This window comes from Hyla sarda, chromosome 2 (assembly GCF_029499605.1).
Source record: "Hyla sarda isolate aHylSar1 chromosome 2, aHylSar1.hap1, whole genome shotgun sequence".
NCBI classification, from domain to species: Eukaryota; Metazoa; Chordata; class Amphibia; order Anura; family Hylidae; genus Hyla; species Hyla sarda.
This window is the reverse complement of record NC_079190.1, coordinates 157,810,978-157,835,593: the sequence shown is the minus strand read 5'-3', so window position 1 is coordinate 157,835,593 and position 24,616 is coordinate 157,810,978. Positions and strand designations below refer to the sequence as shown.

General features: G+C 38.4%; 1 protein-coding gene and 1 long non-coding RNA gene across 2 annotated transcripts in view; both read right to left on the bottom strand.

Moving 5' to 3' along the window:
• The window catches only part of LOC130355465 (uncharacterized), an 80,158-nt gene extending 76,517 nt beyond the window's left edge, over positions 1-3,641 (bottom strand). Inside the window, exon 1 of the long non-coding RNA XR_008888537.1 lies at positions 3,431-3,641. This is a non-coding gene — a long non-coding RNA (uncharacterized LOC130355465). The remainder of the gene's footprint in view (positions 1-3,430) is intronic.
• Positions 1-24,616, bottom strand: part of HS6ST3 (heparan sulfate 6-O-sulfotransferase 3) — a 725,337-nt gene that overhangs the window by 360,050 nt on the left and 340,671 nt on the right. The gene's annotated exons all lie outside the window — the stretch shown is intronic.

The following is a 24,616-nucleotide window of genomic DNA, read 5'->3' as shown; positions in this document are numbered from 1 at the left end:
CCCCTGATTCCCAACAGCGACCTTGCAATGCGATTGTGGGGTCCTGTGGGTTGCCATGGCAGCAGGAGCCCAGCTAATGGCTTCCTGTCTGCCAAGTATGGAGGCCTGTGAGGTCCAGCCATAGGCTGGATCTCACAGGCAAACAGTCAGTGTATACTGACAGTTATACTATGCTGCAGTATAGATGTATTGCAGTTTAGTATAACAGGTACAAAGTAAAAAATATTAAAAATAACATGTTTTCCAATAAATAAATAATAATTATATAATTTATAAATTATGCACAGCTGAATGTCCACATGTGTGTAGTACACTGTGCTGACCTTTGTATGTGTGTCTAGCACACTATACTGCCACCTGTAATGTGAGCTCATTACAGTGAATACAGGGACAAATATTATCACCATACAGTTACTGACTAAATGCTGTATACTAAGACCAAAATGACCAAAAATACCAGTATACAAAGGACAAATTATAACTCCACATCATGACCGTAAGTCGATTATACCATCATACTGTTGCTAAGTAAAATCCACAATTCACAGATTAACATTACCCCATACACTGACCATTAAGCAGTGAACAGCAGTCTTAGTTTGATAATGGGGGCCTCCCTGGATAAGGAGCCTGGTCACAACTGTGACCTTTGCTGCCCCTATTGCTACAATACTGTCTTCCTGTGTCAGGCAGTTGAAGCATTCGCTGCCAGGTTCAACAAAAAAATATTCCATAAAGCAGTCAATCGCTTTTGAGGGTTCATCACTTCACAGACTATGCCTGTGTCTGATAGATGTGGGTCCCAATTCTACAATCCCAATATATTTCTAGAAAGCGTAAATTGGGAGTTATGAAGACAGCATATCCCATGATGCAATGTTGTTGCTGTAACTCCCATACAAATCCAATAACAATTACAGAATCAGCTTACCCTGCTGTTTTTGTAATAAAGACACTTCTAGCCGTTCTTATCTTAAAGGGGTACTCCGCTGCTCAGCGTTTTGGAACAAAATGTTCCGAATGCTGAAGCCGGCGCAGGGAGCTCGTGATGTCATAGCCCGGCCCCCTCATGACATCACACCCTGCCCCCCTCAATGCAAGTCTATGGGAGAAGGCGTGATGCCCCCTTCCATAGTCTGTCATGCGCACTCCAATAGACTTGCATTGAGGGGGCGGGGCATGTTGTCATGAGGGGCCAAGGCTATGACATCATGAGCTCCCGGCTCCAGTGTTCAGTTACCCCTTTAACTTTGAATTTCTTAAATAGAAATTCCCCTTTAACTACGGTTTTTCCAAAGCATTTACACCATTCCAATCTATTGTTTAGTTTAATATCCCTTTCAATTTTATTCTTGTCACATTTTCTACGTAATAAAAGTCTCGCTCCATCGTCTATTTCCAAGAGTTGCTTTTTAAGAAAAAGAAATCCATACATATTTATATATTTGATAAATGTGAATATTTATCTCTTTTTAAAAGACATTTTAGTTGACTTGAGTAAAATGGCACAACAGGGATTCATGCCGGGAACATATAAAGCAATATTCTGCCGTTACGATTATTACATCGGATGTTGATTTAGCTTTTAGTGTTAATCTACTTCTGACAACACTTCCAGACACTGAATGGCTTGCCTTCAATGTGCATAATAATTGTTAGAAAATTCAAGATTCAGACATTGACTGTGAACACTTCAGTGAATTGCTATCAACAGGGGTCATTTTGTAACGTTTTACAAAGCAGAATTTTTTCACAGTTTTTCTTTCGAAAATGTATCTTGACATGGTGCAGTGTGTTTTGTGGTCTGTGGATTGCTTGTAATTCAAAGGGCTCCATGCACCTGCCTTATAATTGGTGATACCCTGTAGTCCACAACAGGGCACTCATAGCTTGACACATGCTGGACGTCAATGAAATGTTAAATAGATTTGAAATAAAAATGTAATGCAACTTTTTTTTTTTAAACTGAACAGTAAATTCTGTCCATCATCCTATTAGAACTGCAACTTAATTAGTTTGAAAAAGGAAAAAAAATCTCTGTTTTTGTCTTATAACATTCCAAGGGGGAAAGTCAGCTTTGAATATTAAATATGGAGATAGATTACTGGTATAATTCTCACTTGGTATAAAATTTTAGCTACATCCAAAAAAATAAAAATAAAAAAGAGTGGTTAACCCCTTAACGACGCAGGACGTATATTTATGTCCTGCGCCGGCTCCCGCGATATGAAGCGGGGTCGTGCTGCGACCCCGCATCAGATCGCGTCGGTCCCGGCGCTCATCAATGGCCGGGACCCGCGGCTAATACCACACATCGCCAATCGCGGCAATGTGCGGTATTAACCCTTTATTAACCCGGTGAAATTGCGGCGTCCCGAACAGCTTACAGGACACCTCCTCGGTGTCCGATCGACGAATGACTGCTCCGTGCCTGAGATCCAGGCAGGAGAAGTCAAGCGCCGATAACACTGATCACAGGCGTGTTAATACACGCCAGTGATTAGCATGAGAGATCAGTGTGTGCAGTGTTATAGGTCCCTATGGGACCTATAACACTGCAAAAAAAAAGTAAAAAAAAGTGTTAATAAAGGTCATTTAACCCCTTCCCTAATAAAAGTTTTAATCACCCCCCTTTTCCCATAAAAAAAATAAAACAGTGTAAATAAAAATAAATAATAAACATATGTGGTATCGCCGCGTGCGTAAATGTCCGAACTATAAAAAAATATCATTAATTAAACCACACGATAAATGGCGTACGCGCAAAAAAATTCCAAAGTCCAAAAAAGCATATTTTTGGTCACTTTTTATACCATTAATAAATCAATAAAATGTAATCAAAAAGTCTGATCAAAACAAAAATCATACCGATAAAAACTTCAGATCACGGCGCAAAAAATGAGTCCTCATAACGCCCTGTACGTGGAAAAATAAAAAAGTTATAGGGGTCAGAAAATGACATTTTTAAACTTATAAATTTTCCTGCATGTAGTTATGATTTTTTCCAGAAGTACGACAAAATCAAACCTATATAAGTAGGGTATCGTTTTAACTGTATGGACCTACAGAATAATGATAAGGTGTCATTTTTACTGAAATATGCACTGTGTAGAAACGGAAGCCCCCAAAATTACAAAATGGCGTTTTTTTCTTCGATTTTGTAGCACAATGATTTTTTTTTCTGTTTCGCGGTGAATTTTTGGGTAAAATGTCTAATGTCACTGCAAAATAAAATTGGTGACGCCAAAATAAGCCATAATATTGATTTTTAGGTGAAAATTGAAAGGGTTATGATTTTTAAAAGGTAGGGAGGAAAAAACGAAAGTGCAAAAACTGAAAAACCCTGAGTCCTTAAGGGGTTAAACTAGCATACCATCTAGTTGGCATATGTCACTGATATGGATACATTTAGACTTTTTTAACCCCTTACCGACATGTGACGGACCAGATCCGTCACGCAGAGAAGGTGATCAAGGATTGCTTTCTCTGCACTTTCAGTGGTGGGATGTGGCTGTCAATCACAGCCGGGGTCCTGCTTATCACGGCTTCCATGGGATTGACAGGGGAAGAGGGCTCCCCCTGATTCCCAACAGCGACCTTGCAATGCGATTGTGGGTTCCTGTGGGTTGCCATGGCGCAGGAGCCCAGCTAATGGCTTCCTGTCTGCCAAGTATGGAGGCCTGTGAGGTCCAGCCATAGGCTGGATCTCACAGGCAAACTGTCAGTGTTTACTGACAGTTATACTATGCTGCAGTATAGATGGATTGCAGTTTAGTATAACATGTACAAAGTAAAAAATATAAAAATAACATGTTTTCCAATAAATAAATAAAGTGTAAAAAAAACTAAAAATAAATGTCCCCCCTTTCCCAATAAAGCCCTGTATTATTTTTTTTTAAAAACTTAACGAAAAAACCTATACATAATAGCTATTGCCACGTTCGTAACGACTTGTGCTATAAAACATTACGCCATGAAAAAACGACAACAAAGAAGTGCAAGAATTGTCTATTTTGGTTAAAAAAATTGGAAAAAATTATCAAAAGGTATCATGTATCGCACAATGATACCAATAAAAATGACAGCTTCTCGAAACAAAAAATAAGCCTTCACAAAATGCGATCGGACAAAAAATAAAAAAAAAGTTGTAACTGTCAGAACATGGCAACACGAAAAGGTGGGAAAAGAAAGGATTTTGTTGTGAAAAAGAGAAAAAACATAAAAAGTTATACAAATTGTGTATCACCATAATCGCACCGATTCCAGAATAAAGATAACATTATTTTTACCCCATAGTGAACGCCATTAAAAATAATTTTAAAAAAATGCTTTCCAAAAGTTTTCCAAGTTTTCCACAATATTTTTGCGTTTTTTTCACAGAAAATGATACATGTATCAACACAAGTTTACCACTACTATAAAGAACAAAATGTCACAATAAAAACAATATATATTTTTTGTGTGATCATTACACGAAAAATAAGAAAATGACAACTGATCCCGAATACATCAAAAATTTAAAAAGAGCCTCTGTCCAGAATAACAAAAAATGCTCCAACTGTCCTGTCCTTAAGGTGTTAACCATTTTTGTCTCAGGTAGCACTGAAAAGACATATATGCAGCAGTGTGGATTAATAAAGTGCTGAGTATAAATACATAGCTCAAACAGAGTATGCAAAAATAAGAGTATTTTACACTACATCCCAATATATAAATAACTGTTCTTTGTAACAGAGGCTGAACGGTGCTGTGCTTTGGCCGCAACTGCTACCCACCAGTCATGCCAACCCAAATATGATCATACAATTTCATATATAAGGTAACAGGAAGGGAGGAAATAAGCTGAAGAGGCTGGGGGTTAATAAGTATGAACACCAGGCATGAGGGCCAGATGGCAATATTGATACCCATGTGCCTCCAATGGAACCCCACACGTATATATAGATTACTAAAGCAAAAATCCAAGGAGAGCAGCACAACTGACAAAGTATAGGCATAAATGGTGTGGCTGGTTAGGAGCCTGGGTGAAAGGCTCACAACTTGATGTCAAAACCAGAAACCAGCAGCACATGGAAATTGGTGAAAATGTATTGCATCATACCAGTGTTATACAGAAGCAACGTTTCTGTGACCTCTCGTTGCCATGTTCAAGCTCAACTGACTGACCCACAGTGCAGCCTTAAATGTGCTCAGTTAATTGCATAATTACAGCATTAGCACATAGTGTATATAACAATAGTTTTTAATAAAAACATAGTAAAAACATGTTTACAAAAACATTAGGGCATTGTTGCATCATGTGATCGATATTTCATATTCATGTACCGTGATATTGGTGCTTATTCATTGTAGCGATGTATTTATTCCCCAGTGAGTGTGTTTCACAGGTGCCAAAATGCTTGAAATCATTTCATACAACTTTACATATTGTACATTGGATAATGCACTTACCTAACAGAGCTGGCTATTTGCACGTGTGTCACTGTACAGAGCGTGGGTAGTAGGCAACTGCGCAGCTGCGCGAAGTCCACCAATCAGGTGGGTGATTCTCCGCTGTTGTGCAGCCAATGAGAGTATACTAGGCTTCAGAAGAAGTGTGTTGCATAGGGCATGCATAGTAGAGAAGCGTGGGACCTGCGCCATCTTACTTGTGGGAAAGCAGCTCATACTCTTGCAGCAGGTAGATTACAAAACCAATACAGACTGATTAAGCTGCATAGAAACACCCACCACAGCTATGCATGGAAATTCAACAAATAATATCAGGAAAATTGGGGAATTTATGGCACTCCCTGGTGGTCATTCTATGTGTGTCTTTACTGTTCCTATCCTATCATTTTCTCACTACCATTGAGTTAAAGGGGGGGGGGGGATCCAACTGGTAACAGAAACTTATACAAATTTGCTAATTATTTCAATTCAGAAAACTTCCAGTACTTATCAGCAGCTGCATGGCCTGGACAAAGTTCTGTAGTCAGTGCTCTCTGCTGTCACCTCTGTCCATGTCAGGAACTGTCCAGAGCAAGAGTGGTTCACTAAGGGGATTTGCTCTGGACAGTTCCAAAAATAGACAGAGGTGGCAGCAGAGAGCACCATGTCTGACTGGAAAGCCTAAACAAATTCTTTCAGGGCAAAAAAGGTAAAATGGCTATATTGCATGCATTTTTATTTCATGCTGCTAGCTATAGCAGCTTATATACTTACTATATACTTATAGAGGTTTTTCTGGGATCCGAACATTGTTGATGTATCCTCATAGCAGATCAGAAAGGGGTAAAACCCCAACCACCAAAAAAATAAAAAAAATAAAAATCTAATCAATAAAGGGTACCAATAAAAACTATAACTTACCCTACACAAAATGAAACATCAGATTGTCTAGAAATAGAAAAGTAAAAATGTTTGTATGCTGTCTGTATGCATTGACGTTGACGCAGTATTGACATTTTTTCATGAAACATGATTTATTGTGCAAAATTGTACCAAATATGTCACCCTAAACATATTTGATATTTCTGTATGTACACCAACCTACACAATAAACATAACATGTTATATTTTCCACACAGTAAGAGCCAGCAAAAAAAGAATGCTAAAATACAGCGGCGGAATTGCTCTTTTGTTTAGTTTTGTTGGTCGTTGTTTTTTTTTTGCATTCCCTTTCAAAAATAGTAAGAAATACAAGTGAACCAATAATGTATAGTCCAAAATGATGCCTTTGACAAATGCCCATCGTCTCTCAAAAGTCATGCAACTACATTAATAAGAGCGTACAGTCTAAAGTTCTTAGTATGTATCAAAGTAAAATACCATACATAAGAATACATGTGACAGACTTATTAACTCTAGTGACCAACAACTGCTGCATACTGGTCAAATATCAAATATGTAAAAAATAAAGAAATAAATATATAGTACCATATCCAAAAAAGACAATTTATATAAAGTTTCTAGTCAATGTTTTTTTTTTTTATTGAAAAAAACCTACTGAAGAAAACTAAGGTATTTTTTTTCCATTAACCTTATACATACCAATATTGTACAGACCACTAGAAATGTAATTTGTTTGAATTATATATTATGATTGTTGAAGTGTGTCATGGTATGCCACAACATTCCAGAAATATAACATATTTGTTATATCAGATTACTACTATACTGCTGTACATTGTAGTTCTGTTCTTGTACATTAAAGGATAACTCCGGGATGTACAACTTATCCACTATCCTAAGGATAGGGGATAAGTGTTACATTGCGGGGGTCCGACCACTGGACATCCACCCCCCCCCCGGCATTCTCCTGAACGGAGCCCCAGCTCCCTGCAAGACACGAGCATTTTCAACCACCGCAGAAAGTGGCGGCCGACACACTCCTTCATGTAGTTCTATGGGAGAGCTGGAGCACTGCTTTTGGCAATCTCCGGCTCTGCCATAGAACTGCATGGAGGGGCATGTCAGCCGCAGCTTTGTCCTGTGGTTGGAAATGCTTGTTTCATGCAGGAAGGAAGCCCAGGCTCCGTACCGGAAATCGCGAGGGGGCCCAGCGGTCGAACTCCCTGCGATCTAACACTTATCCCCAATCCTTAGGATAGGGATAAGTTGTACATCCTGGAGTTCTCCTTTAATTAGAATTTTGACATTTCATGAACACAAATTAAAGTGGTAACTTGTAATATCCCTCTCTTTAATAATTTTAAGCAGGCCATCCATGTTAAGCATTACTTTGGGAATACAATTTACACGTTCCTTAATACAGTTAAGTTCATACTGTACTGTTAAATGCTGAAAGCTTAATCCAAGGGGGCTTTTATTTGACAAAATCTACTTCCTTTACAAATACAGAAGGATTGGACCAGCTTACTACAGTTTTCATTTTTCAGTAAAGCCGTATACAGCATTTGGTAAGAGGCAATAAAATTATCCTCAGAAAATACTTTCCGCTTCATAGACCATGGTTAGTTTATGGTACAGAGCTAATCCTTTTATTGACAATTAGGCACCAAATGAAGCATGTGGTAATGTTAATATCTGCAGCTAGGAAGATGAAATCAATGTATTTAATGTTAACAATTCTGACTAATCCAACTAATGAAGAAATATGTGGTGCCCATCAATAATACATCTCTTAAAGACTAAAATATAAATAGCTAAATTAAACCTTCCAGATTATGTATTATAAAAATAGTAAACATTGCATTCTTCTAAACTACACCACCTAAAATGACTAAAATTCTGACTAGCATGTTGAGAAACCAATGAATGATTTACTGTGTATGCTTAGAGGCTGTTCACAACATTGTGATTCTTCATATTTAGGCGTAGCAACCTTTGGTGCCAGGGTGTCCTATACTGCATCTCACTATTATGCAGTGCCTTCACCCAAATATCACTAGAAGCTTTGTAGGAGAATCTTACTCTTCTACACCCGCTATGCCCAGGACACACTCACAGGCAATAGAAATAAAAAACTTGGAAGCCCAATTTTCTTGGAAGTCAAATGATGAGGGGATAAGCAGAAGCAAAATAGATATAGACAAAGAGCAACAACTCAACTGCAGATATACTGTTACAACTGGCGCTCTGGCCGGACATGCTAACCGCGAGCACTCTCTAGCCCTGTTCTCTTCTGGCGGTGGTGCCACAGTTCGCATCGTGGGACTCGCTCGCAAATGAACGCCGGGCCATTACTCACCACCTGCTTCCTCCACTGTCCCAGGTCGCCGGCATCTGTGTACCCACCCTCTAGGGCACGCTCGCCAGCTCTCTGCGATTTAACCCTTAAGGACCAGGGGTTTTTCAGTTTTTGCACTTTCATTTTTTCCTCCTAACTCTATCAATTTTGCACCTACAAATCCATATAATGGCTTATTTTTTGCGCCGCCAATTCTACTTTGTAATGACATCAGTAATTGTATCCATAAATCTATCACAAAATGGAAAAAAAATCATTGTGCAACAAAATTGAAGAAAAAACTTTACTTACAAAATTTTGTAAATTTGGGGGCTTCCGTTTCTATGCAGTACATTTTTTGGTAAAAATAACACCTTATCTTTATTCTGTAGGTCCATACGGTTAAAATGATACTCTACTTATATAGGTTTGATTTTGTCATACTTCTGGAAAAAATCATAACTACATGCAGGAAAATTTATACATTTAAAATTGTCATCTTCTGACCCCTATAACTTTTTTATTTTTCCGTGTATGGGCCGGTATGAGGGTTCATTTTTTGCTTCGTGATCGGAAGTTTTTAGTGGTACCATATTTGTATTGATCAGACTTTTTGATCGCTTTTTATTCATTTTTTCATTATATAAAAAGTGATTTTGGACTTTGGAATTTTTTTGTGTGTATGCTATTGACCAATTCGGTTAATTAATTATACATTTTTATAATTCTGACATTTCTGTTCTCTTATAACCACAAGGATCTGAGTCTACACAAACTTCACCATTCTTCATAGTCTACGGATGTCACCCTCATCCTCCTCTTCCTGCCTCTTCTGGAGTGCCCACTGTTGATTACCAATTATGGGATTTTATGTCCATCTGGCAAGAGACCCGATGCTCTTTAGTTCTCACCTCCTGCCATATGAAGTCTCAGGCAGATAAGAAGAGTAGACCCCCTCCGACTTACTCTCCTGACGACAAGGTCTGACTCTCGGCCAAAAATATCCGTTTTAAGGTTCCTAGCTACAAGTTGGGTCCTCGCTTCCTGGGTCCTTACAAGGTCATGCATCGCATTAATCCTGTGTCATACAAATTTCATCTGCCTTCTTCTTTGCGAATTCCGAACTCTTTCCACATCTCCCTCCTCAAGCCTTTCATCATCAATCGGTTTTCCCAAAAAGACATCACCCCTACTCCCGTGTCCAGTTCCTCTGATGTCCTTGAGGTTAAGGAAATTTTAGCTACTAAAATTTTACAGGGAGACGGTATTTCCTTGTGGACTGGAAGGGGTTTGGTCCTGAAGAAAGGTCCTGTGAGCCGGAGGAGAATAACTTGGACCATTACCTGGTCCTTAAAGGGGTACTCCCTTACACATCCCTTACACATCTTTTCCCCTATCCAAAGGATAAGATGCCTGATTGCGGGAGTCCTGCAGCTGGGGACGCCCGTGATCATGCACGTGGCACCCCGTTTGTAATCAGTCCCTGGAGCGTGTTCGCTCCGGGTCTGATTACGGTTGACCGCAGGGCCGGCGGCGTGTGACATTACGCCTCCGCCCCCGTGTGACATCATGCTCCGGGGACTGATTACAAACGGGGTGCCACGTGCATGATCACGGGCATCCCCAGCTGCGGGACTCCCGCGATCAGGCATCTTATCCCCTATCCTTTGGATAGGGGATAAGATGTGTAAGCACCGGAGTACCCCTTTAATTTTCTGCGACCTAAAAAAGAGGAGGAGACCAAAGGGGGGGTACTGTTACAACTAGCGCTCCAGCCATACACACTGACCATGAGCACCCTCCTGCCCCATTCTCCTCTGTTGGCTGAGCCACTGTTCGCATTGAGGGACGCGCTCACATGCAAACGCAGGGCCATTACTCACCTCCTGCTTCCTCCTCTATCCCAGGTTGCCGGCTATGTGTACCCGCCCTCTAGGGCGTACGTCGACTCTCTGTGATTTAAAGGGCCAGTTTGTCCTGAAATGGTTACTGCTGCTCTCTGACACTATAAGTTTCAGCGCTTTCTGTTTCCCCTTGCTATATCTTTGTGCCATTACAGCCTTAGAGAAAACATTCTGTTTGTGTTTTGCCTTGCTCTGCATCTGACCCCATTGCTACGTATCCTGACCTTGCTCCTGTGCCGCCTGCCTTCTGACCTCTTGCTTTTGTGAACAGACCTTGCTGCCAGCCCTGACCTCCTCCCTGTCCTAACTTCATGTTTGCCTCATCCTTCCTGTGCCACATTACACCTCGGCTGCCTGTGTGGACGAGTCGTATCAGGGGCAGCGACCTGGTGGCATGCCTGCCTCAGCAAGTCCATCCCGCTTTGCGGTGGGCTCTGGTGAAAACCAGCGGTACCTTAGACTCCGCTCCCTAGTACGGCCCACGCTATTATCCACAAAGGTTCAGTGGATCCACTTCACCACTGCCATTTCACCTACAGCAAAACACAACTATGATCTTATATGTGTACAACCCTAGTGGTAAGAGATGGGCTGTATACCAGGTCTGGGTGGTTCAATAATTTTAATACATATTTTTTAACACACCCCTCTTACTTGCAATGCATGTATTCCAGTGTAGAACCCCCTCAAAAAAAACAAATGTGCTTGACTGAGTAGTGAGTCACGCATGCACAGCATCCTCCAAGCATCCACAGTTTTTGATCCAAGGTAACTTGCCTATTCCTTAAGAGTGCCAACAGTCTAAAATTGACATGCTGCAGATTTAAAGTATACCCTGCAGATTTCTATGTAATATTTCTGCAGTGTGAAGATGAGGTTTCTAAAAATCTCAACAGCTTTGCTGATGCTATAACACGCTGTGTTATCTAAAAGAAAAGGAGCATGTCTCAAACCAAGGCTGCTGTTCAATCAAAACTTTAATGTGGTGGTTGGTGGGGGGGGGGGCATGCTTCTGGCCCCTAGCTTACAACCCTGCCACAACTGCAAACTATGTAGCCCCGATAGCTATGCCACTGCTCTGCCAGTCTTTTTTTCCCTCAACTCCTCCTCTTTCTGGTTGTATAGAAGAGGCATGTAAACATAAAAGGTGCAGGAAAAGAAAATATGTTTTGAGTCTCTGCTAGGCCTCAGTTGCAGCATCCACTGTATACAATGATGCCCCTTAAGGGGTTACATTAGTGTTATTTGAATCCTAGCATAATGCAACTTCTCCTCAGGCTATGCACAAAAAATGTATTTGCTTGCTCAAGTTTTACTTGTCAAATCATGTCTTTAGATTCATCTCTGGAAACTACAATCTCTTATTTTTTTATGGGCCAGCCATGTTTTCATTTAGGTTTTGATATTCTTACCAGTTTTTTGATGATAACATAAACATTGCCAAAAGTTAGTAATTCAGATGTTTGACCACTCATTATAAGATGTTATTCACAGGAAGTGCTGATAACAGGAAGTACTGATAACAGGAAGTGCTGATTAAACGAGCTTGCAAAATGACAATCTGTCATCAGATTCTAAGAATTTAAGTCACAATTTACAACCACTGCTAGACTAAGGTTAGTGGAAGCCACTGGGTAAAATAAAATGGTGGTGGCACCCATTCTACCTCTGGGACATTTACCTTACCGAACCTTTATTGCAGCCATTTATAGGAAAGATAGCTACATACGGGCATGGTTTTCTCTACTAAAGTTTTAGAAAGTTATAGAGTCAAGTCACCAAACTCCCTAGATGTTGTAAAAGAGAGCCAAATGCATGTGTGAACAATACTCTATCACAAAAAAAAGCTATTGTCCTAAATAGTGACAGCCAAAAGCATAACTAGGCAATGTTGAGCATAAGAAATAAAAATAAAAAAACATACCAGAACAGAGATGGTGAATGATAGAGGTCCCAATTCTCAGGGTAGTTAAGGCTAGTGGTCTTATGAATCATGTGCCCTCCCTAGTATTCTGATTTCCTAATATATGGTATGAATTTAAATTTTTTGGTGAAATTATGTATAATATCTGTATTTTACATTGATATAATTTTTGATCCAACATACCTTCATATGTTTCACAAAAGGAAAGGAAGTACAATGCTCACAGAAGAATGAACTTTCTACATATTCCTTATTGTAATTTCCAAAATCAGAGTCACATGTCAGTTCCCAGCCAACAAATACAAGCAAAAAATTAAAGAAATATATGTAAACACAAGCTAACTTTGCAACTTGGATGCCTTTGGCACTGGTGCGATTGAATTTAGGTCACAATATTCTTTGCCCCAAGGATTAACGTAAAACCCTTTAATCTGGCCATACACATGAGAAAAAAGTTGGCTGAAACATCTGACATCAATGGCATTGACTCAATGTGTAGGGGGGCCTGCCAATTGTCCTCTAAAGCAGATGTCAGGTGAAGCAGGGATCAGGCATGTTGAATTTCAACATGCTCAATCCTTTGTTCCAGTTGAAGATAAGTCACTGCCAAAATGTTCTGGCAGCAGAATAGTGGCTTCTGCTATTGCCAGGTCCATCATATGACAGATCCCAACAGTTTCTGACAGATCCCTTTAGATATCAGGTGTCTATCATGTTCTGCCAGGGGGTCTATCATTTTGACAGGAATGATAAATACCTAATTGAAGTAAACATATATGATTTGCTAAGCCGGGAATTTCTATGATGGACTATGCTATCTCATGTATATCAAGTATACTGCTTGGTGTTAGGCTATGTTTTCATAGCCTATGTTGAGGCTTAAAAAGAAGTCTTATTTTAGAAGCAAAATGAGTCTCATATTCCATGTGGCATACTGTTTTTCCATCGCATTCAATGCAATTCAGTGGTAAAAACAGCTGTATATATATATATATATATATATATATATATATATTTTAGGGGGGGGGGGGAGTGAAGACCAAAAACTATGTATGTAGTTATTATAGAAAATTAGATAATATTCTGTATAATTATGTAATACTTTTAACAAAAAGAAGTAATATCCATAAATGTTGAAAATCCTTTATCCCATTATATCATGTACTTACATGTATGTTTTAAATGGTTTAGCATTGACTTGTTTTCAAATTGCTGAATTTCTGTTCCTGAAATCTTCAATAAAACTATTTGCATTAAACTAGTGTTGAGCGACATAGGCCATATTCGAATTTGCGATATTTCGCAAATATATGGACGAATATTCGTCATATATTCGCTAAATTCATAATATTTGCGAAAATTAGCATAAACCAAAATTAGTATAAGCGAAAATTCGCAAATGCGAAAATTTGCATATGCAAATTTTCGCATATGCGAGACTTCGCACGCCAGTCTCACACAGTAGTATTGGACCCTTCTTTACACCACACAAGCTGGAAGCAGAGAAGGATGATCACTGTGATTTACTGTGAAAAAATAAAAATAAAAAGAATATTCGTAATTACGAATATATAGTGCTATATTCGCGAATATGCGATATTCAGGAATAAAATTCGCAACACTACATTAAACACATATATTTCATTAAGACTAGATTGGAGGAATTTGGTTAATTTATTGACCTATAATGCTTTGCCATTGCTGCCTGGGGAGATAATTTGCAGAAACATAAACAGGACACATGACATGTTTTTCCTTAAATTTCTTTAATTTCCCTCCTCAAGTTTAACATATATATATATATATATATATATATATATATGTATATATAGAATAGTCCATCAGCAATTTATCATTGTGCCTTCCATTCTGTCTGTAATAACACAAAGCATAAGGTCTTGTTAAGACTAATTACAGCCATTACGTGGGTAGTTGGGTCTCATATTTAAAGGGAATTCAAGACGTTCAACGTGTGACAAATTGACAACAGTTCTTTATTGTCACTTCTTAACTGCAATTCATGTTAATTGTCACAGTAAAACTTTTTTAACGTGCAGTTTTGTAGATTTTAAAACCCAAAAGAAAGAATGTGTGTGATATTGTTTTACTATTAATAAGAAATAAAAAATAAAAAATAAAAAATGGCATTGCATTTTTAGAGTTATTAAACACTCTTGGGTTTAATTTGATTAAAATATATATATATATATATATATATATATATCATTATACAATCAATTTTTTTTCTTTAACATATAATATAATAGATATCTTGAAGTGAACCTTTCAAGTTTAAAATCAATTGCAATCTGTAGGTAGCGTGTTATAGAGCAGGAGGAGCTGAGGAGATCAATTCTAGTTGTATAGGAAAGGTAACTTGTCATTTATTCATGTAAATCTCATTCTGGGCTAAATAAAGTGGGCAGTCCATCTCAGTTATTACACAAAAAATATAAAATAGCCAGTGCTTAACCTCTTAAGGATGCAGGGCATACCTGTACGCCCTGCGCCCAGTCCCAGTAAATAACGTGGGGTCACGCCGTGACCCCGCATCATACCGGGTCGGTCTTGGCGGCTAATGGTAGCCGGGACCCTGGGCTAATAGCGTGCGGCACCGATCGTTGTGCTGCGTGCTATTAACCCTTTAGACTTGGCGTTCAAAGTTGATCGCCGCGTTTAAAATGAAAGCTTCCCGGCAGCTCAGTTGGGCTGATTGGGACCATCGCAATAGAATCGCGAGCAGAGGTCCCCTCACCTGTCTCCATCGCGACCTATCTGCGATTGATTGCTCCAAGCCTGACATACAGGCTTGAGCAAAATCGACCGCCTATAACACTGATCAATGCAAAGCTATGGCTTTGCAGGGATCAGTGTAAAAGATCAGTGTATGCCCCCTATGGGAGCTATAGCACTGCAAAAAAAGTGAAAAAAACGCTAATAAAGGTCTTTTAACCCCTTCCCTAATAAAAGTTTGAATCACCCCCCTTTTCCCATATAAAAAAACAGTGTAAATAAAACAAAAAATTTACATATGTGGTATCGCCGTGTGCGGAAATGTCAGAATTATAAAAATATATTGTTAATTAAACCACACGGTCAATGGCGTACGCGCCCAAAAATTCCAAAGTCCAAAATAGCGTATTTTTGTTCACTTTTTAGATCATGAAAAAATGAATAAAAAGTGATCAAAAAGTCCGATCAATACAAAAATGGTACCGCTAAAAACTTCAGATCATGGCGCAAAAAATGAGCCCTCATACCGGCCCCTATGCAGAAAAATAAAAAAGTTGAAGAGGTGAACTTTTAACGCATACATTTTCTTGCATGTAGCTATGATTTTTTTCAGAAGTACAACAAAATCCAACCTATATAAGTAGGGCATCATTTTAACCGTATGGACCTACAGAATAAAGGTAAGGTGTCATTTTTACCTAAAAACGTACTGCGTAGAAACGAAAGCCCCCAAAAGTTACAAAATTGCATTTTTTCTTCAATTTTGTCGCACAATGATTTTTTTTCTGTTTCGCCGTGTTTCTGTTTTATGTGCAAAATTGAAAGCTTTATGATTTTTAGAAGGTGTTGAGGAAAAAATTCAAATGCAAAAACGGAGAAACACTGCATCCTTAAGGGGTTAAAGACAGACCAGCAATACATGTCAAATGAATCAATAGAAAATATATTCCAAAAGATGATTTATTCCACTTGGGGGGTACAGATAGCAGTCCCCTTCTCCCCCTCCTGGATTGCCCTTCAATATCCTAATATTGTAATCCAAATTGGACCAAATTCTGATGGAACACACCAACATAATGGGGTGCTCCCAAGGTGCTAAAATGCATGGATAGATTAAAAGAAAAAAAAAAAAAAAAAAAAAAAAAACAGCCAGATGAAATAACATTGAAATTTTCTGAATTCAGCATCTGCCATGGAACACATCACATTTCCAAATGGTGGCCAGAAATACAGTGGTCATGGGATAAACATAGGGAGGGCCAGCAGTGTAGTGAACTAGCAGCAATGTACTCCACAGACTGCCCAACCCATAAGGAAAGAGGAAGACACCAGTATACATTTCTGCTTTGAGAAGCCCATGCATTTCATAAGGCCGAGTCATGTGACATGTTATGAGGAAACAAGTTGGAGGACATTAGTGTTACACCATAACAAAATACAGGGAAATAATATTTTTTTGTTTTCATGCCTCTCTATTAGACTGCATAAGAATTCATAGCTACTCATATAGATAAATTAAATTAGATCCATTTATAAGATTAGCATATGTGTATCCAAACATACTTACAAACATACTATAAAATACACATAATCTACAAGAAACTTGAACATAATAAATATATAAAAATGTGAATATATAAATATAATGTAAACTAAATAAATAAATATATACATTTAAAAAAGGACAATTGATGAATAAATCTATAATTTTTGTTTTAATCAAGTTACCTGGTCTAACATTATATTTAAACCATGAGGAATTAATGCATTTACAGCCATATTCACATAGATCAAAAGGAGAAAGAAAACAAATCACCATATACAATAAAAGCCATAATGCTAAGCTTGATTATTTGCTCAATGGATCCTTTGTGAAAAGGAAAATAAATCTAAGAAAAGGCTTAATAGATTTTTTTAAATTTCCCTGAAAGTTATAAAAAAAAATCCCTTTCTATTTACTGTTTTCTGCTGCTCTGGAGTAAAGCAGATATATAGTGCTTTCACAGTGGAGGGTTTAATGTATATTAATCCCTTACCGCAAATGGACGTTCATTAACCTCTACCTGCGGCTCCCGAGGTATGACCCGCGCTCAGCAGATGAGATGCACGCTCATACCTGGTGGGTTCCGGTTGCTACAGGCAACCAGGACCCAAGGCTAATGCCGAAAATCACCAATCGGGCTGATGTCCGAAATTAACCCTTTAGACACGGCAATCAAACTTGATCGCCGCGTCTTAAACGAAAGTAAATATTGCCTCAGTGGTGCTGTTTGGGACCGCCATTGTGACATTGCGGCATACCGAATGGCTTGCAGGACACGAGGAGGATCCCTAAATGTCCAAACTATAAAAATATATCATCAATTAAACTGCACGGTCAATGGCATACACGTAAAAAAATTCCAAAGTCCAAAATAATGTATTTTTGGTCACTTCTTATACCATAAAAAAATTGATAAAAAGGAAAAAAAAAAATGAAAAAAAAAGTCAGATCAAAACAAAAATGGTACCAATAAAAACTTCAGATCACGGTGCAAAAAATTAGCCCTCATACCACCCCTTGTACCGAAAAATAAAAAAGTTATAGGTGTCAGAAGAGGACATTTTTCAACATATTCATTTTGGTGCATGTAGTTATAATTTTTTTTTGTAATAAAATAAAATCAAACCTATATAATTTGGGTATCCTTGTGACCGTATGGACCTACAAAATAAATATAAGGTGCAATTTTTACCGAAAACTGCACTGCGTAGCAACGGAAGCTGCTAAAAATTACAAACTGGCTTTTTTTTTTTTTCAATTTTGCCCCACAAAATTTTTTTTTCGGCTTTTGCCATATACTTTGTAGTGAAATTATTCATGTAAAATTGTAAAAAGTAAAATTGTTTGTGCAAAGAACAAGCCCCCATATGGATTTGTAGGTGGAAAGCTGAAAGTGTTGATTTTTAGAAGGTTGGGAGGAAAAACAAAAGTGCAAAAATGTAAAATCGTCAAAGAGGGAGGGGGTTTAATGAATATGTATACACACTAAATATTGCATTAATGGCTCTTGCATGTTTGAGGTGGTTTTACAGCTCTCTGGTTTTCTTTTAACCCCAGCATGCTGGAATTTTTTTGAAGATTTTCCAATAAGGCAAATATAAAAAAAACAATTACATGTAAACACCTATATGGTTTCTCAAATAAGAATATATCCTATAATAATTTCTTCAACCCCTAAAGGTCCTAGCTGGATTTGGGAAATTTTCTGTTTTTGTGTTTATTTTTTTTTCTCTTCTCAATTTTTCTTTTTCCATTCACAGAGCCTTATGAGAGTTTGATTGTACTTTGTAATAACACTTTTTATTTTACTATTAAATGCACTTTTGGGGATTTTGTTTTTACACAGCGCACATGTTTTTTCTATGCTGTGGGTCAATATGATTATGAAACCCTTATTAGTATTCTTAAAATTGCCATATTCTGATCCCTATAACTTTTAGATTTTTATGTCTATGAGGTTTGAGGACTCATTATTTGTGCTGTCATCTGTAGTTTTTATTTGCACCACCATTATGAAAGAGCAAAAATGTTGGAAGGAATAAATATAATACAATACCAAATACAAATAGTGTAGTATGGAAATATCTTCACCTCATAACCATTTTGTTGCATCCTTTATCCCCCAAGGCTAAAGTATTCAACTTTGTTGAAGCAATTGATAAACAAATAATAATGAAATGTGATATGAACTAACTGTGGGACAGCATTAATATCTTTGATTTATAGCCATGCCATAAATGTACAGTCATGGCCGTAAATGTTGGCACCCCTGAATTTTTTCAAGAAAATGAAGTATTTCTCACAGAAAAGGATTGCAGTAACACATGTTTTGCTATACACATGTTTATTCCCTTTGTGTGTATTGGAACTAAACCAAAAAAGGGAGGAAAAAAAGCTAATTGGACATAATGTCACCAAACTCCAAAAATGGGCTGGACAAAATTATTGGCACCCTTATTTTAATATTTGGTTGCACAAAATAGGGTTTTGGTTGGAAAAAATAACTGGAATCAGTCACTTCCTATAACCATCAATAAGCTTCTTACACCTCTCAGCTGGAATGTTGAACCACTCTTCCTTTGCAAACTGCTCCAGGTCTCTCTTATTGAAATGGCACATTTTCCCAACAGCAATTCAATGGGATTTAGATCTGGACTCATTGCTGGCCACTTCAGAACTCTTCAGCGCTTTGTTGCCATCCATTTCTGGGTGCTTTTTGACATATGTTTGGGGTCATTGTCCTGCTGGAAGACTCAAGATCTCGGACGGAAGCCCAGCTTTCTGAGACTAGGCTGTACAGTGCAACCTAAAATCCATTGGTAATCCTCAGATTTCATAATGCCTTGCAAACATTCAAGGCCAGAGGAAGCAAAACAACCCCAAAACATCATTGAACCTCCACCATGTCACTGTAGGCACTGTGTTCTTTTCTTTGTAGGCCTCATTCCATTTTTAGTAAACAGTAGAATGATGTGCTTTACCAAAAAGTCTATCTTGGTCTCATCTATCCACAAAACATTTTCCCAGAAGGATTTTGGCTTACTCAAGTTCATTTTGGCAAAATGTATTCTAGCTTTTATATGTCTCTGTGTCAGCAGTGGGGTCCTCCTAGGTCTCCTGCCATAGCGTTTCATTTCATTTAAATGTCGACGGATAGTTCGCGCTGACACTGATGCTCCCTGAGCCTATGGATAGCTTAAATATCTTTGGAACTTGTTTGGGGCTTCTTATCCACCAACCCGACTATCCTGCTTTGACACCTTTCATCAATTTTTCTCTTCCATCCACACCCAGGGAGATTAGCTACAGTGCCATGGGTTGCAAACATCTTGATAATGTTGCGCACTTTGGACAAAGGAAATCTACATCTCTGGACATGGACTTCTAACCGTGTGATTGTTGATATTTTTCCAAAATGTTGGTTCTCAAGTCCTCAGACAGTTCTCTTCTGCTCTTTCTGTTTTCCATGCGTAGTGTTGCACACACAGACACACAATGCAAAGACTAAGTAAACTTCTCTCCTTTTTATCTGCTTTCATTTGTGATTTTTATACTGCCCATACCTTTTACTTGCCCCAGGTGAGTTTAAAGGAGCATCACATGCTTGAAACAATCTTATTTTTCCATAATTTTGAAAGGGTGCCAATAATTTTGTCCAGCCCATTTTTGGAGTTTGGTGTGACATTATGTCCAATTTGCTTTATTTCCTCCCTTTTTTGGTTTAGTTCCAATACACACAAAGGCTGACATTTATTATTGTCTTTAGACAGTTTTTCGTATATCTACAAAAGGCGCAAAAAAGGCGCAAGCAGGGTTTATTTGCACCTTTTTTGCTCCTTTTGGTGTACTCATTTCTGCTGATTTTAGTTGTAGTCCACTGATTTTGGCAATACACATGATATGGAAATTTCAGAAAATGTGACCTGCACAAAATTTATCAAATGCTCTGTGACCATTTTGTAAAAAAAGGTGTAGAAAAATGCTTCACTTACACCTACAAGGATAAATGTCAGCCAAAGGGAATAAACATGTGTAAAGCAAAACGTGTTATTGCAATCCTGTGAGAAATACTTCATTTTCTAGAAAAGTTTCAGGGGTGCCAACATTTATGGTCATGACTGTATGTCATAGGCCTCCTAGGGGGTTAAAGATGCGGTATCAGCATATGATAGAAAATGGAATAGTTTAAATCCTGCTAAATCTTCACTGTTAATTTAGAATTCCTCTGCTTTTAAATGACCAGAACTTCTGTTACTGTGAAACATTTTTTACTTCTGTACTTTTACAAATAAGCAACCTACGAAAAATAACAGTTGATTGAGGATGCAATTTAAATATATACTTGAATGAATAAATAAATCCTAGAAATGTTTTAAAAGTTCCCCCATCCAAGTTTATTTTTAAACAAAATATTATAGAAACAAAAAACACAGAAATTAATTTAAATACTGTTAACTCTATAGCATTAAAGGGGTGCTCCGGTGCTTAGACATCTTATCCCCTATCCAAAGGATAGGGGATAAGATGCCTGATCGCGGGAGTCCCTCCGCTGGGGACCCCCGGGATCATGCACACGGCACCCCGTTTGTTATCAGTCCCCGGAGCGTGTTAGCTCCGGGACCGATTACCAGCGACTACAGGGCATCACATCACATGGGGGCGGAGGAGTGACGTCACATGCCGCTCGCCCTGTAGTCGCCGGTAATCAGTCCCGGAGCTCCGGGGACTGATTACAAACGGGGTGCCGTGTGCATGATTCCGGGGGTCCCCAGCGGAGGGACTCACGCGATCAGGCATCTTATCCCCTATCCTTTGGATAGGGGATAAGATGTCTAAGCACCGCAGTTACTGAACCAGAAAAAAATATTTATGTAAGGCAAAATTGAAAAAAATATGGATACGTGCAATTTTGTGGGGCAAAATTTTTTACGATACAGTAAATCTGACATGTTATCTTCATTCTGTTGGTCAGTAAGATTCCAGTAATACCATACTTGGGTCATTTTCGTTTCAATGACATTGTGTGACATTATGTCCAATTTGCTTTATTTGCTTTATTTCCTCCCTTTTTTGGTTTAGTTCCAATACACACAAAGGCTGACATTTATTATTGTCTTTAGACAGTTTTTCGTATATCTACAAAAGGCGCAAAAAAGGCGCAAGCAGGGTTTATTTGCACCTTTTTTGCTCCTTTTGGTGTACTCATTTCTGCTGATTTTAGTTGTAGTCCACTGATTTTGGCAATACACATGATATGGAAATTTCAGAAAATGTGACCTGCACAAAATTTATCAAATGCTCTGTGACCATTTTGTAAAAAAAGGTGTAGAAAAATGCTTCACTTACACCTACAAGGATAAATGTCAGCCAAAGGGAATAAACATGTGTAAAGCAAAACGTGTTATTGCAATCCTGTGAGAAATACTTCATTTTCTAGAAAAGTTTCAGGGGTGCCAACATTTATGGTCATGACTGTATGTCATAGGCCTCCTAGGGGGTTAAAGATGCGGTATCAGCATATGATAGAAAATGGAATAGTTTAAATCCTGCTAAATCTTCACTGTTAATTTAGAATTCCTCTGCTTTTAAATGACCAGAACTTCTGTTACTGTGAAACATTTTTTACTTCTGTACTTTTACAAATAAGCAACCTACGAAAAATAACAGTTGATTGAGGATGCAATTTAAATATATACTTGAATGAATAAATAAATCCTAGAAATGTTTTAAAAGTTCCCCCATCCAAGTTTATTTTTAAACAAAATATTATAGAAACAAAAAACACAGAAATTAATTTAAATACTGTTAACTCTATAGCATTAAAGGGGTGCTCCGGTGCTTAGACATCTTATCCCCTATCCAAAGGATAGGGGATAAGATGCCTGATCGCGGGAGTCCCTCCGCTGGGGACCCCCGGGATCATGCACACGGCACCCCGTTTGTTATCAGTCCCCGGAGCGTGTTAGCTCCGGGACCGATTACCAGCGACTACAGGGCATCACATCACATGGGGGCGGAGGAGTGACGTCACATGCCGCTCGCCCTGTAGTCGCCGGTAATCAGTCCCGGAGCTCCGGGGACTGATTACAAACGGGGTGCCGTGTGCATGATTCCGGGGGTCCCCAGCGGAGGGACTCACGCGATCAGGCATCTTATCCCCTATCCTTTGGATAGGGGATAAGATGTCTAAGCACCGCAGTTACTGAACCAGAAAAAAATATTTATGTAAGGCAAAATTGAAAAAAATATGGATACGTGCAATTTTGTGGGGCAAAATTTTTTACGATACAGTAAATCTGACATGTTATCTTCATTCTGTTGGTCAATAAGATTCCAGTAATACCATACTTGGGTCATTTTCGTTTCAATTTAAGGTAAAAAAATTGAAAACTTGAAAAAGAAAAGTTCATGCCATGTTCTGACCCCTATAACTTTAAATTTTTCTGTTCACACAGTTTTTACAGCCATCTTTTGCTTTTGATCAGTTTTTTTCTGGCATTTATGGCTTAAAATTACGTTTAAAAAAGTTTATGAACATAGCCTTAGACAATATTATTGGAGAGGCAATATTACCTACACATAGAACTGTTCGTATTCTATTTATACTGCATATATCCATTAGATTAGAGAGGCCATTGTGTCTCACGTAAGGTACTACTTGCTCCTTTATATTCCATCTTGATTGTATTTGATGGTACATACAGTATTAAAAACTATGTTTTTTGAAAGTTTTAACATGATGATTAACTTCAGATAAAGTACTCTTCGAAACATCCTTTAAAAACATGTCACTGAAAAGACCATCTCTAATGTATGCCAGATTTTCCGATGACAGGTTTTCAGTTATCATATCCTATACATGTTCAGCCTTTTTGTGAGAGAGGATCACCCCTCCAGAGGACCATTTTTTTAATCGAAATTTTATCTTAGAGAAGTTTAACTTTGTGTCTTATATGAATTTAGTCCCTTAGTGATGTTTTAGGCTGAGTAAGTTTTTGGGAAAGAGCAGTGATTTGTCCCCTGAGCTCTGCCCTCTGATATGCTATGTAAAGGGATGTACCAGTTACTTCATACTGCTCCTGTTCTGCCTTCCCTCTAGTGCCCCCCAGACATTGCATTGTACATGTGACACAGCAGGTAATCACTGACCAAAGCAAAAGCTTTCCATATGTGCAAGAAGAGACTGAGGCCAGTGACTGGCTGTAGCATCACACGCACAATGGGCCTCATTTACTAAGATTATTGGGTTTTTACTAGTGGGAAAAGTTGTTTCAGACATGTAGGATTCCTCTCTATTTACTATTGGGAAAAGTCGGGAACATTTTCTGACCAGCTTTTTCTAGGTCGATATTTCCAGCCATTTACCCACAGGATTTTCTGTGAATTCCATAGTAAATCGGTCGGGTTGTGAAACCACTCCCCCTTTTGGCCAACCACGCCCCATTTTGCAACAAACTACGCCCCTTTTTCGGGTTTGTCAGGTTTTTCAGGCGCACACTGTCGCACAATGGCACACACTGGCGCAGACATGTCTCAGACATGTCTCAGGCAAAATAACCAGACAAAAACTGGTCGGTTTCCGCTTAGTAAATGAGGCCCAATGTGCTTGAAAGCTGGGAGACAAAAAACATTTTCAAAGATTGAGAGGCAGCAATTTAAGGAGTGAGTAAAGGTTTCTTTTCATTATTTTGGGGGGATTTATTAAGACATCTCGCATGACTGTCTAAATGAACCCCTCGCCAGCGCAAAGGCTTGCTGGATTTATGTAAAAGCAAATTGTTTGATATGGTAATTTATATATATAATATATAACGTGTAATCATAATTAACTTTTGTGTATT